The following is a 15,650-nucleotide window of genomic DNA, read 5'->3' as shown; positions in this document are numbered from 1 at the left end:
TCAGTCCCTGTTAGGGAACTTTGAATCCCTGTTAGGAGAATCCAACCCTATTAGGAGTTGTTGAAGACAATTGGATCCTCTACCCAAACAACTTCAAGGGAAAGACCAATAAACCCACTATCCAAATGATCTATGTATTATTTCTTACAGAATAATATAAATGAATAGTACTTCCTTCCTTTGTCCTATCAATCCAACCTCTGCTCCTTTTGATCTTGTAACTAGATCACAAAAATCACATCCAATAATCTCTTGGATAACTTACTCGCATTCAGTAAACACTCTTCTCCTTTTCACACTTCACACTTCATACAATACTAGATACACTTTACAAACAAGGAAAACATCTTTGCTTTATACCATATCTTCTAAATAATTCCCTGAGTGGGCCTTGAGGCTTTCCTAATTAATTACAACAAGATAATTAATTAATTACAATTACAATAGCACTATTGGCTCATAGTGTATACAAAACTTCACACATACAATACTAGGGCTTGCACATATGCTAACATCATCATCCGACTGTCTTTTATCACTATTTAATTGCACATCTCTTTCTTGCATCTTAGATGAAAGATATAATACAAACATCAAAAACTACTATCCAAGCACTCTTTTTTTGTACCACTCTCAGTGAATTAAGTACAATTTCCGTACATCTTTGAGTTAAATGTTATACCTTGAATCATGTGATTAGGACACTATACTAAAAATTTCCATGACCATGCATCACTTGACACTCAAAACTGTGTCCTTACAACTAAGATCTCTTTGGTATTCTACTAGTCTATATAACCTTACTATGTGTTACGTTGACATCAATGACATAGTCATGAATGCAACATGTCAATACTCTCCAATGCTTAGGATACTCCTCCCCAATATAGTATGATCAACATTGATGCTAATAGTTACTTGTTATCTTAATAGGTTGAGGCAAAGTATTGAGGAGGAATTGAGCTTGGTTAGAATGGCCAATATTGAAGAGGCATATCAATTTTCCTTAAGGGTGGAATAAAGACTATACAAGAATTTTGAAAGCAGGCAAGGTGGAAGAGGTCATGGTGGAAGATCTAGTAGATGGTGTTATAGAAGCCAAAATAAAGATCATAAAAAGAATGATGATGCAAGAAACAATAAGAATCAAAAGGGAAAAAATTTAATCATTTTTCTTATTGGAATAATAAGGATTAGAGAGGAAGAGGTAGAGGGAAAGGCCTAGGAAGAGGAAGTTTTCATGGGACTTGTTTACATTATGGTGAAGAAGGGCATCAAGCTTATGCATTTCCTCAATGTCAAGGAAGGATAGAGATGAGAGTTTAAGAACATGAAAGAGTTTCACATGTAGATGTAGATGTAGATGTAGATGAAGATGCCTAGTTTCCTGAAGGCTCTTGTTGAATGATGAGAATGAACCTAAAAAAAGTAGGAGTTTATTTATGTAATTTTTTTAGCACTTTAATTTAATGAGGTTTAGCACCTATTAAATGTGAGATCATCATCCTTTGATCTCTCTTCCTTTTTTCCCCTTTCTTTTTCTAACTAACCCTCTTTAAATCTCCTATTTTCATGGCATAAATCTTGAGGAAGGATCTAACCACCTAGGTCCTTCCTTTCTCTCATCTAATCACTCAAAATCTATTTCTCACATTATAATGGCTATATATTGAGTTTTACACTTGGTTTTTGTGACCTAAGACCTGTTTCAGGATCCTAAGGGAATCTGAAGGTTCTAGGCCTTGGTTGGTAGGGAAACAATGCACCCCTATAGGCCCAATAAAGGACACATTATATCCCTTCTTTGGCCCTATTTTGGGCCCACTTCTTGGGTCCTATTTTGGGCACACTTCTTGGGTCCCATGTCCATATTATTTTGGGGTGTTAACTTTTAGGCAGGTTAGCAAAGGTAAGAAAGTTAATTTTGAGCCTTTTATAAACCCCTCTATTTCCTCAATTTTGCATATCATGCATTCATAAGATCAAACACTCATGCATATTAAAATTTAAATTTTCAAGCATTCAATTCTCCAAGCATCCTTCAAAGCATTTCCTCTATTGAAGATTAAGGATTCAAGCATTCAACAATTAAAGGAGTTCATCTTCAAGATCTCCCTTAATCCTATCAAGTCATTTGTTGCATCTTATAGATCCATTTATTTGCATTCTTGATCCAACTTGATTGGGAAATAGAGCTCATTGAATTTGATTCAAGAGACCCTTCTATTCTAAGGTGAATTCATACATTTACTTTACACCCCCCACCCCCACAATCAATAAACAAAAACCTTTTTTTATTGCAGGTTACAGATCTTAGATTAGCAAACATATTATAGATTCAAATACCCTTTTCATCATTCTTCAGACCTACAAAACTTGAATTAGGGTCGAACATAGTTGAGTAAGGATGCATAGGTCATCCACGTGTAGATCAAGATCACAGGGGTCACCATCATGAGAAATTAACCCCTTCTAGATCATTGAATAATTTTTGAGTTTTGTAGATTTCAACATTTCAGTCCCAAATCTAGTGATATATGTCAGTTTTGAACAACATAACAAGCCTAGAATTAGATCCAAAAGGTGATTCTTTTATCCTTTTTGTCATTTATGTTAGCCCCAACTGATAATGTAATATGTAATGCTATAAATGCATGTAAAAGAGCCATATCAATTTCTATATTGTCATTGTTGTCATAGTCTTAATTGGCTAGACATTATGCTAACTTAGTAGAATGCCATATCATTTGATTGATGAAGAGGATTTGAAGAAAGTACGATGAGATAGCATTTATAAGTATGGTATTCTATGAGTACTTGAATGATTTGGAAAATGATAACATATTTTTAGTTTGATTGGTTTACAATCATATATTATTGCAATGTATTGAAGAATACAAGCTTAACTGAGTTACAAGGTTAATGAATGGAGACTGTATTCGTTGAGTGACTATAGTATTGCTTGTGGGAGTCAGTATTAACTGAGTTCTATATTATTTAAGTAAAATTTATGTTTACCAAGTAATAATTGGATGAACAAGTTTGGATAATTGGAATCTAAGGTTGAATTTTGAAGGAAATTTGGAAAGTTCAAAATTTGTTAGAAGATCAATGATTGGAAAAAAATTAACAAGGATTTGATGATGGAGATTGAAGAAGGATAAGGATGTGCATAAATTTTTGTGAAAGTTACATTTTGTGAGTGTCTAGATTCATTGTATGACGTTTCAAATCTAGAAATTTGGTATAAACCTTTGATCAACGATTTTGATCAAGCGATAAAAGATGGAATAATCTTAAAGCTTGAAGATTACTATTTAAGGAGGAGGTTAAGACAATTTTAGGCTACTAGTTTGAAGCTAATTTCATTGTTGATCATAGTACTCACTTGCTAAGCTGTTGCGAATGTGAAGTTGATGTAGGTAAAATAAGATAGTTAAGCTAGGAGAGCTGAGTAGTGGAAGGAGAAAGAGAAGGTGTTATTCAAACAGTGACAAGTATAGAGTGAAATGAGATCCAAGAGAGAAATTAGTTAGAGGAAAAAGTAAGGAATGTAAAATAAACAAGAAAAGGTAGTTGGTATTCTTAATAGATCATTTTCTAGTGTTACTTTTAAACCATTATAGCATTAAATCTTAGAAGTATTGAGTGGACCTAATAAGTTTGTGAAATCCTATATGGTAACATTGATTAGTGGTATTTTAAAAACCTTTAAATCATACCACTCTTTATTTAGTAATGAGGACTGATAAGTCTAGATGATATTTTGGTGGAATTCTCTAGCAAGGTTAGATTAACAATGTGTATGTATCTTTTAACAAGGTTGGTTCCTAGTAGAGCTCACTTTAGAAGAGTAAATATTTTTGGCTTGCCGATCCTAGGTGGTTTTTGCCTTCACAGGGTTTCCATGTTAAAAACATGGTGTCAAAACTATGAGTATTATTTGTGTTGTAAGTTGTTTTACATATATCTATAGTTTACTACAACTCAATAATAATTAAGTTTATGGTTGATAATCGCTAATTTATTTTACTGATACTTGACAATACAAAGAATAGTAAGTCAATAGTTTGGAATAAAAGTGAATGAAAGAGTTAGATAATAAGTTGAATGGTTACATTGAGTGACTATTATTGATGTTTATGAGGTTTTGTTGGTACTGGAATTGTTTGAAGGGACTGTATGATAAGCAAACATAATTGATTTACCCCCACACCACCACACCTCTCATTTATATAACAATTAGTATCAGACCATAGTGCTTGGAGAAAGAAGTTTAAAGGAGCTTGAGCTAAAGATTGAAGATTTATAAGAGAGAGTTACAAAGATTGAACAAGGAGAAATTTTCTTCATGGGAAGATAGATTGAACTTGCATCATTCTAGCATTGGAGATAATATCATACATTGGCTGGAGAATGAATACGCTACACCTACTACTCCCCTAACTGCAGAGAAAATGAACGAGAAGAGGAATCACAATAGTTTGATGATTGACATTTCTTCTGATCTCAATGATGTTGAGTTTGATGATATCAAAATATTCACCAATGCTAAACATTTGGGATAAACTGAAACTTGTACATGGAGGAGATGCTAATTTTAGAAGATCCAAACCTGAATGTTTGAGAGCTAAGTAAGATGATATGAGAATGAAACAAGGTGAGAATGTTGCACAATATGTGAACAGAATAAAGGATGTTGTTAGTGCAATCAAAGTTGTTGGAGGAACTGTCATTGATTCTGAAATTGTAAGGTTCTTATAACTTTTCTACCTATTTATGTTATTAAAGTTTCTATAATCCAAGAAGTAAGAGCTATGCCTAGAAATGATTTAATGCTTGATAGTCTAGTTGGTTGCTTGACTACATTTGAGCTAAGAAATTATGACAATAGTATGGTTACAATGGGAAATGTATTTAAGTCTTCACTAACCATCAATAATTCAAAGAAAGAGAAGAAAATTAAAGAAGAAAGTGAGTCTAAAACTAAAGATGATCTAGATAATCTTGAAGTATTGCTTGCAAGAAGGTTGTTAAGAGGTAAAGGCAATTACAAAGGTAAAATGCCCTTAATCTATTTCAAATGTAATGAGGTTGGTCACTTTGTGGCTAGATGTCCTAACATAAGTAAGTCTGATAGAAATGAAAAGAAATGTTTCAAGTATAGGAAGAACAAAGGCTACAAAGACAAAGGAAAAAAAACTCATGCTATATTGTTGAAGAAGAGTATACTAGGTCGAGTTCTGATGATGACAAGGAAGTAGTTGAAATGGTTTATGTTATAATCAAGGAAGAACAAAATGGTGAAAGGTGTGAGAATGAAATTTCCTTATTTCACATGTTAGCAAGAATAACTCATGGATTATTGATAGTGCTTTCTCACATCACATGACTCATGATCTAACTAAGTTTGATAAATTTTAAGAAATTTATGATGGTGGAACTGTTAAGCTAGTTAAAGATGTTCCATGCCCAATGACAAGTAAAGGATCACTAATGTTGAATGATAAGATTAGATGTGATGATGCATATTTGGTTCAAGGACCCAAATATAATCTTTTGAGTGTTGCACAATAGAACAACTCAGGTCACATGTAGGAATTTGAGAAAAGAAAGGTCAAAATATTTGATGATGAGGGTAATCTAATTGGAACAAGAATGCAAACAAAAGGTATCTAATTCTATCATGATCCTACTATTGAGACATGCTTATTTGCTAGAATTGAGGATGTTTGGTTATGGAATAAAAGGTTGTGTCATGTAAACTTTGAGAAGATGGTGAACATTATTAGAAAGAAAAGAGTATGAAGCTTACCAAATCTGCAAAAACTAGAGAATGCTATTTTCAAAGAATGTCATGTCAATAAGATGACAAAGTCTAGTTTTTCTAGCAAGACAAAAATTTCAAATGATATCTTGGAACTAGTGCATATTGGTCTATGTGGTCCAATTGGTGTTTTTATTATGTAAAAATAGGTTTTAAAGGACCCAAAACCCTTAACAAAGTATTTGAGAAACAATAACATAAAAGTTCAGAGAATAGAAGGCTTCAAAGCCAAAAGAGAATAGACAGAAAAAGCCCAAAAAAACATGAGGCTAGAAAATAACTATGCAAGAAAAGACAACAAAAGAAAAGCAAAAAGATAGCCACCAGACAACTACAGAGTCTTCAAAAGGTCCATGCTTGGTTTTCCAGGATGTTCATATTTTTCGTAGAAGCTTTCATGTCATCCATCTTTTTTGCTTCCACTCCTTCATTCTTCTTGGAATTAGCCCTTGCACACTTGCCTGGGCACTATTCCTCATTCACAACATGGGAGTCTTGGCCTTTACTTTGGTTCAACTTGTTTAATATGGTGGTAAAGTTGTTAGTCACGGTCTTCAAAATAATACATTTTTGATCTGCCAGTTTCTTGACTATTTTTTCCATGTTACTCACTCTAGAATCAAGACCATCCCTCCTTTTTTGAATATATTTGCCTAACTAATCTAAATTCCTATTCTTGATTTCAAGTGTTGGCACATGCTTCATCAAATTCTTTACCTCTTTTGCATTGCCAATAACCTCAGACAGTATATCAATGTGTCGACCCAGTGTTCTCTCCCCCCTTGTCGTCTTGTTGAGCTAATCAAAGTCCCTTAATATATCCTAAATTTTATATTTTAGGGTACCATAATCCTTCATAATTGTCCTCAAATTACCAATGATTCTCTTTAGGAACCCCTAGTCATCCTCATCCCTGTTATGCTCAAAGTAGTCCTCATGCTCCCCTTGTTTGTTTCTATCTAGATCCACCTCCTTAAATTCATTCTCATCACCCGCATCTTGAGCAAGCATCCTTTTTATTTTTCTTTCAACCCTCTTAATTAAGAGCTCATCATTAGAGGGGACATAATCTCTTTTAGCATTCTTCCCTCTGTTTCCCCAAAACCTTTCCCAAAGATCCTCTCTTCTCAAAACCCTTTTTTTGCTCCTCCTCCTAATCACTATCTTGTTCTGATTCACTCTCCCTTTCCTTCCTTTTCTTCTTGGAAGAGCTTCCAAGATCACCTTTCTTCCTCTTCTTCATTTCAACCTTAATAACCTCATCCTCTATTTCCTCATCAAAATCCTCCTCAGATTCACTACCCTCTATCTCACAATCTAGAGATTTCTTGCTCTGCCTAGGCCTATCCACCTTTTTTGATTTAAAAAGGTTCATTATTAAAACCATTAACCCCTCATGACAAGCATGATCTCCCTTAGGATCATTTTGAATGGCTAAAATGGAATTACCCAAATATTGTTTGAGGTAAAAGGGTAAATTTATCCTAACCCTATGCCTAAAATGGTTAACCAACATGAAATAGTGACCATATATCTTAGTGAAGTGACCATCTAAGGTAAGATACTCAATCACCATAAACATAAAAAATCTCCAAGGGCATGAAATGGAACCAGGGATAAAGTAGGAATTACTTATTTTCACCAATTTGTTGTGTTCCTTGGCTGAGTCCGCAAACTCTTCAACCACCCAATTTGAGAGCTTCCTATCCCGATAGAAGTTAATACCCTTCGTGTCAAGTCCCATTGCTTTAGAAATGATATCTTTAGAAACCTTCATCCTCTGATTCCCCACCAACACACTCCAATCTTTCCATGTTTTGATAAATTGCTAGGTAATGGTAGGGTTACTTCCTTTTAATTTTTCCATATAACCAATAAAATTCCCTTGCTCTAGTATATCCCAAATCTCACTCTTCTTCTTCCACTCTTTGCAAGTTTATAGTTCAATTCTTTTTCTCCTTCATACCATCTTCTTGTCACTAAAATGAAGACTCTCTCTTCTCAAAAAAACCCTCTGCAAAAGAAAATCAAAGTCAAAATCGCAACCAAGGATTATTGTGGGAAAGAGACCCACAATCTATGTGGTATTGAATGGTAATACCCTATCCTTCTCATGATAGCTCACCACTTCCCTATCCTACCCATATAATAATTACTCCTTGCTGGCATATTCATCATTAATGAAACATTTTTATTTACTTCTAGATTTGTCATGCTCGATCAATAAAAATCCCTTAATAGGGATGATATCATTGTGATTCCAAATTAACTTTTCATCACTCTTGCTTACCACATTAGCTACCCAATCAACAACTTGATTCGTTTCTCTATAGTTGTGAGTGACAACACACATTTCAAAGGAATTGATAAGATCTATGGCCTTACCTATTATATTATTTATAGTCCAAGAAGGATTAGTAACTTTATTAAGATAATTAATTATATTAAGGGAGTCCCCCTCAAGCCATATCTTATTCAAATTCAAACTTTTTGCATGGCTAAGACCATAAAGGGCTACACTTGTTTCTGCCACACAATTAGTTTGAACCTAATATGAATGGCCATTCCACACACTCTATCCCCATTAATATTCCTAATGACGATGACACAACCAACTATTCTTGGGTTGCCCTTCGAAGCCCCATCAAAATTAATCTTATACCAATCCTTCAGAGGACAATCCCATGTTGTTAGATCCCTAAGTTTAGGACCATTTTGCACTAGAATAAGACCATTAAAATTCCAATTTTGAAACACTAATTCTTCCCAAAAATTTTGAGGTTGGTGTCCTTTTCCATAGGATCTAATATTCTCAGACACCATATTCTTAATCTTATAGAATTACTGACCTAGATTAGTTTCTATACCCCTAAACACCCTATCATTATGTTCCTTCCAAATGCCCCAACAAAGGAATGGGAGAATAAAATCCCAAAATATCATAACCAAGGTATTAGTAGAGGGAGACTTCCAACCATTAAAAAAATCTTGAATTGTAGCAGGGAATACTCAGGTAATATTCAACAAGCCACAAACCTTTTCCCATAATCTTCTAGTATAAGAACAACAAATAGTCAAATGATTAACCAATTTATCAACATCCTTACATAGATAACATCTATTAACATTGTTGAACCCTCTCTTCAACAAATTATCTATGGTCAAAATTTTATCCTGCAGAAGAATCCAAAATAATATGTTAACTTTGGGAGTCATACCTTTAAACCAAGCTTTAGCCTAGCAAGGCTTGTGATGATCTTCAAAAGAATTAGCATACACAAAAGACACATAAAATAATCCATTAGGATTATATTTCCATATCAGAGCATCCTCCTCATGGCTTAAAAAGACAACATTCATAATCTTGTTGAGATCATTAAGGTTTTTATCCACTCTATCGAGGTTCAACCAATTATTCTCCTCCCAATAGTCTCCTACAAAAATCCCAAAGAGATTCTTGCACTGCTCCATAAAACCATTCCACCTTTGATCAATAGTGAGGGGGTGATAAAGAATCCAAATATCATCCCAAAGAAGAACAATCCTCCCATTTCTCACGTTCCATCTGACCCCTTTCTTAATATTCTACTTATTTTTTTGTGCATGTTTCCAAATAATTGAACCCCCTTGTGAAGTCTCATTGTTAAGGAAGTGTTTAAGATCTTGATTCTCCCTATAGTACTTGTCATTCTAAATATCTTTCCATTATCCTTCCTCTTTATGCCATCTTTGTATCAACCCGACAAGTAGAGAATCATTCATAGGGGCAACTCTTCTTAGACCAAGGCCACCTTTATTGAAAGGCATGCAAACTTTCTCCCATGCAATCAAGGCCGATCTTTTTTTTTTTCCATACCTGTCCATAAGAAAAGCTTATGAATTTTTTCAATTGCCAAGGAAAACTTTCTGGGGATCTTAAAAATACTTAAAGCATACAGTGAAACATTCTATAGTGTGGATTTGAGAGCAATAACCTTACTAGCTTGGCTAAGGAGGGACCCTTTCCACCCTGCTAACTTTGAATGGATTTGATCAATCAACAAACTCTAAAAAATCTCAGGTGGGTCCAGACAAAGGGGTAATCCTAGATAAGAGGCTGATAAGGCACCAATCTCACAACCAATAATTCTTTTATTTTTATTCTATCTATTATCTTTAACATTGATGAAATATATCACACTTTTGTTCCAGTTGATAATTTGACCAAAATCTTACCCATAATCCTTAAAAGCATTCTTTATATTTCTAGCATTCCTCATTGAAGCTTCTCCCATCACTATAGAATCATCCACAAATTTTTGATGAGAAAAAATTAGCTCTTTAGATGAGGGTTTGAGACCAACAAAATCCCCAACAGATACCATTTTCTCCATAATCTTCCTAAGCATTCAGCCATTAGAATGAAGAGGATAGGTGAAAGTAGATCCCCTTGCCTCAAACCATGAGAAGCTTGGAAAAAAGGAGTTGGAGATCCATTCACTAGAATAGAGAAAGTGGCAAAAGAGACCAACATAAGGACCAACTCTGTAAATCTCTTATTAAAACCAAAAGCTTCTAGCCCTCTTTGTAAAAAAGCCCAATCCACCTTGTCATAAGCTTTAGATAAATCAAGTTTAAGGAGGAACCCTTCTCTCTTGGATAAGGTAAGGGAGTAAATATTCTCATGCATCAAAATGATAGAATCCAAAATCTACATACCAAGAACAAAACTATTCTACTATCTGGAAATCAAATTAGGGAGAAAAAGACAAAATTTTGAGAGTTAGTACTTTAGATATAACTTTATAAAAAGAGTTACAAAGATTGATTGGTCAAAACTGGTCCATGTTATCAGCACCCAACTTTTTTGGAATCAAAGCAAGAAAGGTATCATTCAACTCTTTGAGAATTTTCCTAGATCCAAAGAACTCCTTAACCCCATTACAAATATCTTCATGGATGATATACTTATACTTATGGAAGAAAAGGAAAGGAAACCCATTTGACCCTGGTGCCTTGTCTCCATCAAAGGAGAAGACATCCTTGGTTATTTCTTCATTAGATGGAATAGCAGTAAGGAATTTTATTCTGATTTCTTTGATATATAGTTTGGGATATAGTCCAGAAACATATTCGGCTTCTCCTTGTCCAAATTGGGATCACCTTGCAGTAAATTACTAAAAAAATCCATGGCTTTCCTTTTTATAATCTCCTCATCCTCTGTGGAATTCTATTAGTAATGAGTTTGGAGATTCTATCGGCCATTCTATGCTTCAAAGTGGTCATGTGAAAGTACTTAGTATTCTGATCCCCTTTCTTCAAATTTTTTTTTCTAGATCACTGCCTCCAAAACATCTCCTCCTTAGTAATAATATCATGCACCTCAGTCAATTTCACACTCTCCTCTTCTCTAGAGACTGTCCCATTTCCATCAACCTGAATACTATCCTAAATCTCTTTCATTTCCTCAAAAACCTTCTTCTTATTGTCAAAAATGTTCCCAAAAGTATCCTTATTCCATCTTTTGATATTCCTTTTAACATTTTTCAACTTGCAACTTTGAACATGGCAGTACCCTTCACTTGAATGATCCACCATTCCTTAACAAGGTTTTCCAGTCCTAGATGGAAAGTGCACATTTTTTCAAACATAAAGGGATAATTCTTCTTAAGGTTAACATATTAGCCACAAGGAAAATGGGGTAATGATCCGAGCCAACACAAACCTGAGCAGAAAGAGAGCATTTATATTTTAAAAACCATTCACTACTACTAAGAGCTCTATCCAACCTAACTTGGATGAGATCCTTTCCAACTCTTCTATTGGTCCAAGTATAATCAACCCCATGCAAATCCATATCATACAAGATATGATTGTCAATAAAATCCATTAAATCTAATCTGTTATCCAACTTAGTCTGACTTCCTCCTATCTTTTCATTTTCTTTCAATGGAGTATTAAAATCCCCCATAATGATTCAATTCTCATCCACAATTTTTTTTCTCTAATTGGTAATATCTTCCCATAGTGCCTTTCGACCCCATTTAGAATTGGGAGCATAAACATTAGTAAGCACCCATACAGAGCCATCCTTAATATTGGTAAATCTAATGTTCATCATATTTCTATTCTGAGAGATAAGTTCCCCATTAATACATTTGTCATTCCAGTAAACTACCATACCACCTAAGGCCCCATTAGAATAATTCCCAATGATCTTAACTCCCTGAAAAACCAAAAGACCTTCCACTTTATCTTTTAACATTTTTGTTTCTTGAATTAGAACAATGTTCGGTTTGTTATCCCTAATCATATTTTTCATTATATATTTCTTGTGAGGATTATTTAATCCTCTGATATTCCATGATATAAAATTTATTTCTTATGAAAAGATTTTGAATCTAGGATAATCCTCTGACTACCATCTGCTATACTTCTATTAGTCTCAACAATTCTTCTCTACACATTGGATGGTATTCTTGTAGAGGAAGGAGATAGACCAACATCTCTAGCCTTGATACCTTTACTAGACAGTGTTGAAGGTAGACAATAGTCCCTGGCCTTGTTTCTCTTAAAATCACCTTTTTTGATGCCTTTTCCCGATGGTGTGCTAGGGATATCTCCTAGTTTTTAACAAAGCATTCTCCTTATTCTTTTTAGAAGATAAACCTCATTTTCCTTTTTGATTTAGTGGTTCTTTTATCCCCCACTTGTGTTGAATCTGCACTAAAGTCATCCTCTATCCCCTATAAAGCTTTAGAGATTTCCTCAACATCCCCCCATTTTTGATTACTCTCTAAAGTTGTAACATCTGAAAGAGGTCTAACTAAACTTTGAGTTTCCTTTCTTGTAATGATATAGTCATGTTCCTCATATGATTCAGGATCATCTTCATTAATATTTTCCATCTAAATCTCCCCATTTTCTTCTTCATCCCCTTTATTGGGACTATTCACACTACTTTCCTAAGCTAATATATTAATTTTAGCAATACTATTGTGGTCTATAGGAACCTTTACTTGATTCTCCCTTTCAACATTCACCTTTGTTTGAGATGCTTTCACCTGTTCAGATTCCTTAGCCACCAAGGTTCCCTTCACCAAACCACTTACCTCTTGGGTATTCCCTTCCTTACAACTACTTTTCTCAACTTCATCCTTATCATTCAAACCTTTGCAAACCCATATTTTTTTTACCTTTTTGGGATCTCTATTCAAAGATGGGCATTTTTTTAGCCCAATGACCATATGTTTTTGCAATGAAACAAGCAAAGGGAATTGACTCACACTCTATTTTCTGCTTCTAGATTCCTAGTTTAGATATGAGAGAAATAACCTTTGGCATATTCAAACCTTGAAGAACTCCCACACAAATTCTAGCATAGGTCATTCTTCTTCTTGACACTTTCACTGGGTCCATAGAAAGAAATTCACCAAAGGTATTAACAATACCTTGAAACACATCCTCCACCCAAAACTCCAGAGGTAACCTTGTCAGTCTAATCCATACTAGAGCTTGAATCCTAGATTCATCAAGAGAGTACAAGTTTTGTGCCCATTTTTGCATAATCAAAACCTTGTATGCTTACCCATAACCCAGGGACCATTGTAAAGAATCTCTTGTTTATCTTCTTCACAAGAAAAACAAAAGGATAGGCAACCTTTTGCCATACCAGCAATTTCAACCTGGCCTTTTAGAACCCATTTTCTTCAAATAAAGGCACGAATGACCTCAATGTTGGGCTTGGCACCTAAAAATCTCCCCACCAGAGTCAAGTTCATCCTAAAAATATTTCTATTGATGATTCAATATGGGATTTCCAATGTTAACATACCTTGTTCATTCAAAGAAATATTCTTTACTGATAGAAAGGAGGACTTGTCAACTAGTTTGATGCCAAACAGACTGGTGTTGGAACAATAGATGGCTTGGGACCCCCCTGGATCCTCAGTTGTCCTACCATCATTGGGATCCTTCCCCTTTTGAGAGTTGTCCCCAGTTGTTCTTGCTCAAACTTCTGATCTAGATGATTTTGTCCCATTCCCCCCTAAAATTTTGAATCCCTCCTTCTTGCTCATTGTTCAAATATAAATTCATAACACACATCACTTTCCATGGTCCAATTGGTGTTCATAGTTACTATGGTGATAAATATTTCATATTGTTTGCTGTCAATTATTCAAGGATGATGACTATAATCTTCATGAAGGTGAAATCACATGCTTTTGATATGTTCAAATGGTATAAAGCTAGAGTTGAAAAGGAAATTGGTAAATCTTTTAAATGTTTAAGATCTAATAGAGGTGGTGAGTTTATGTCTACTAAATTTACTGACTTTTGTGTTGAGAACAATATTGAAAGAAAGTTATCTGCACCGAGGATACCACAACAAAATGGTATTGCTAAAAGGAGAAATAGGTTGATTATGGATTGTGCAAGGGCACTGATGATTGAGAAGGAGGTTTCTCATATATTTAGGAGAGAAGTACTTAGTACTATTGTTTACACACTCAACCAAGTTCAATTGAAGAAATGAACAAACAAGACTTCCTATGAACTTTGGTATGGTTATACACCGAATGTAAGTTATTTCAAAATATTTGGAATTAGATGTTACATTCATAAGGATGAAAGGAATGGTAAAATTTATGTTAAAGGAGATGATGGTATAGTACTTGGTTATTCATCTAAGAGTAAAGCTTATAAATGTTTGAACAAAGCTACTAATAAGATGATTGAAAGTGCAAATATGAGATTTGACAAGTTTACAAAGTAAGATGGAACCTGAAGATTATAAAAAGTTTATATATGTCTATGAATAGGCTCCTTATACTCTACCCAAGTTATAGCATAGAGTTACCGAGAACTAGACAATAGCAACCAAGTCATAGTTTTCTATATACGAGCACCATATAATTCAACCCTAGTAGGAAGATGAACCCCTACCGAGTGGAGGAAATGTTGAAAGTCAAAGAACTGAACCTATGTTGGCCTAATATATAAGGAAGAATCATTCACCTAAATAGATAATTGGAGACAAGAGCGTTGGAGAATAAACAAGAAGTAAGGTAAGAGAAGGTGCATGTTTAATTGCTGATTTTGAGCCAAGAATAGTACGAGTTGCATTGATGATGAATGTTGGGTCAATGTTATGAATCATGAGATTGACCAGATTGAGAATAAAAATACCTAGACACTAGTACTAAGACCTTCTAATAAATTTTTTATTGGAACCAAATGGATTTTATAGAAACAAGATGAATGCAAATGGAGAAGTGGTAAGGAACAAGGCAACATTAGTTTCATAGGATATGCACAAGAAGAAGGAATAGAATATGGTTAAAGTTCTACACATGTGGAAAGATTGGACGGAGTAATAATATTCTTGGCCCATGCTACATAAAATAAATTCAAAGTATATCAAATGGATGTGAAATCTACATTTCTAAATAGATACTTGAGGAGGAAGTCAATATTGAACAACTTGAAGTATTCATTGGACCTAAAAAGAAGAACATGGTTTGCAAGTTAAATAAAGTGTTGTATGGACTTAATCAAGCTCTTAGAGCATGGTGTTGGTGCCCAAATTACTAGATTAGGTTTCATATGGAATGATGATTCAATTATGGGAATTCCTAATAGTAATTTTCCAATTAACAAGTTCCACTCCAAATGAATGTGAACCTCTACAATTCTGGCTCTGTAGAACCAAGGCTGGTAGGCCTATACCTCACACCCTAGAGGCTTTTTAGAGCAGATAACTTGGGGGACTTCAGCGTTTTAAGGGATTTTAAAAGTTGATAAAAGTTTGTGGGTGTAATATATAAATGTATAATATATTTTT

This window comes from Cupressus sempervirens, chromosome 1 (assembly GCF_028749045.1).
Source record: "Cupressus sempervirens isolate cs-2001-9-10 chromosome 1, ASM2874904v1, whole genome shotgun sequence".
NCBI lineage: Eukaryota > Viridiplantae > Streptophyta > Pinopsida > Cupressales > Cupressaceae > Cupressus > Cupressus sempervirens.
The sequence above is the reverse complement of the archived record's forward strand: the minus strand, read 5'-3'. Positions refer to the sequence as shown.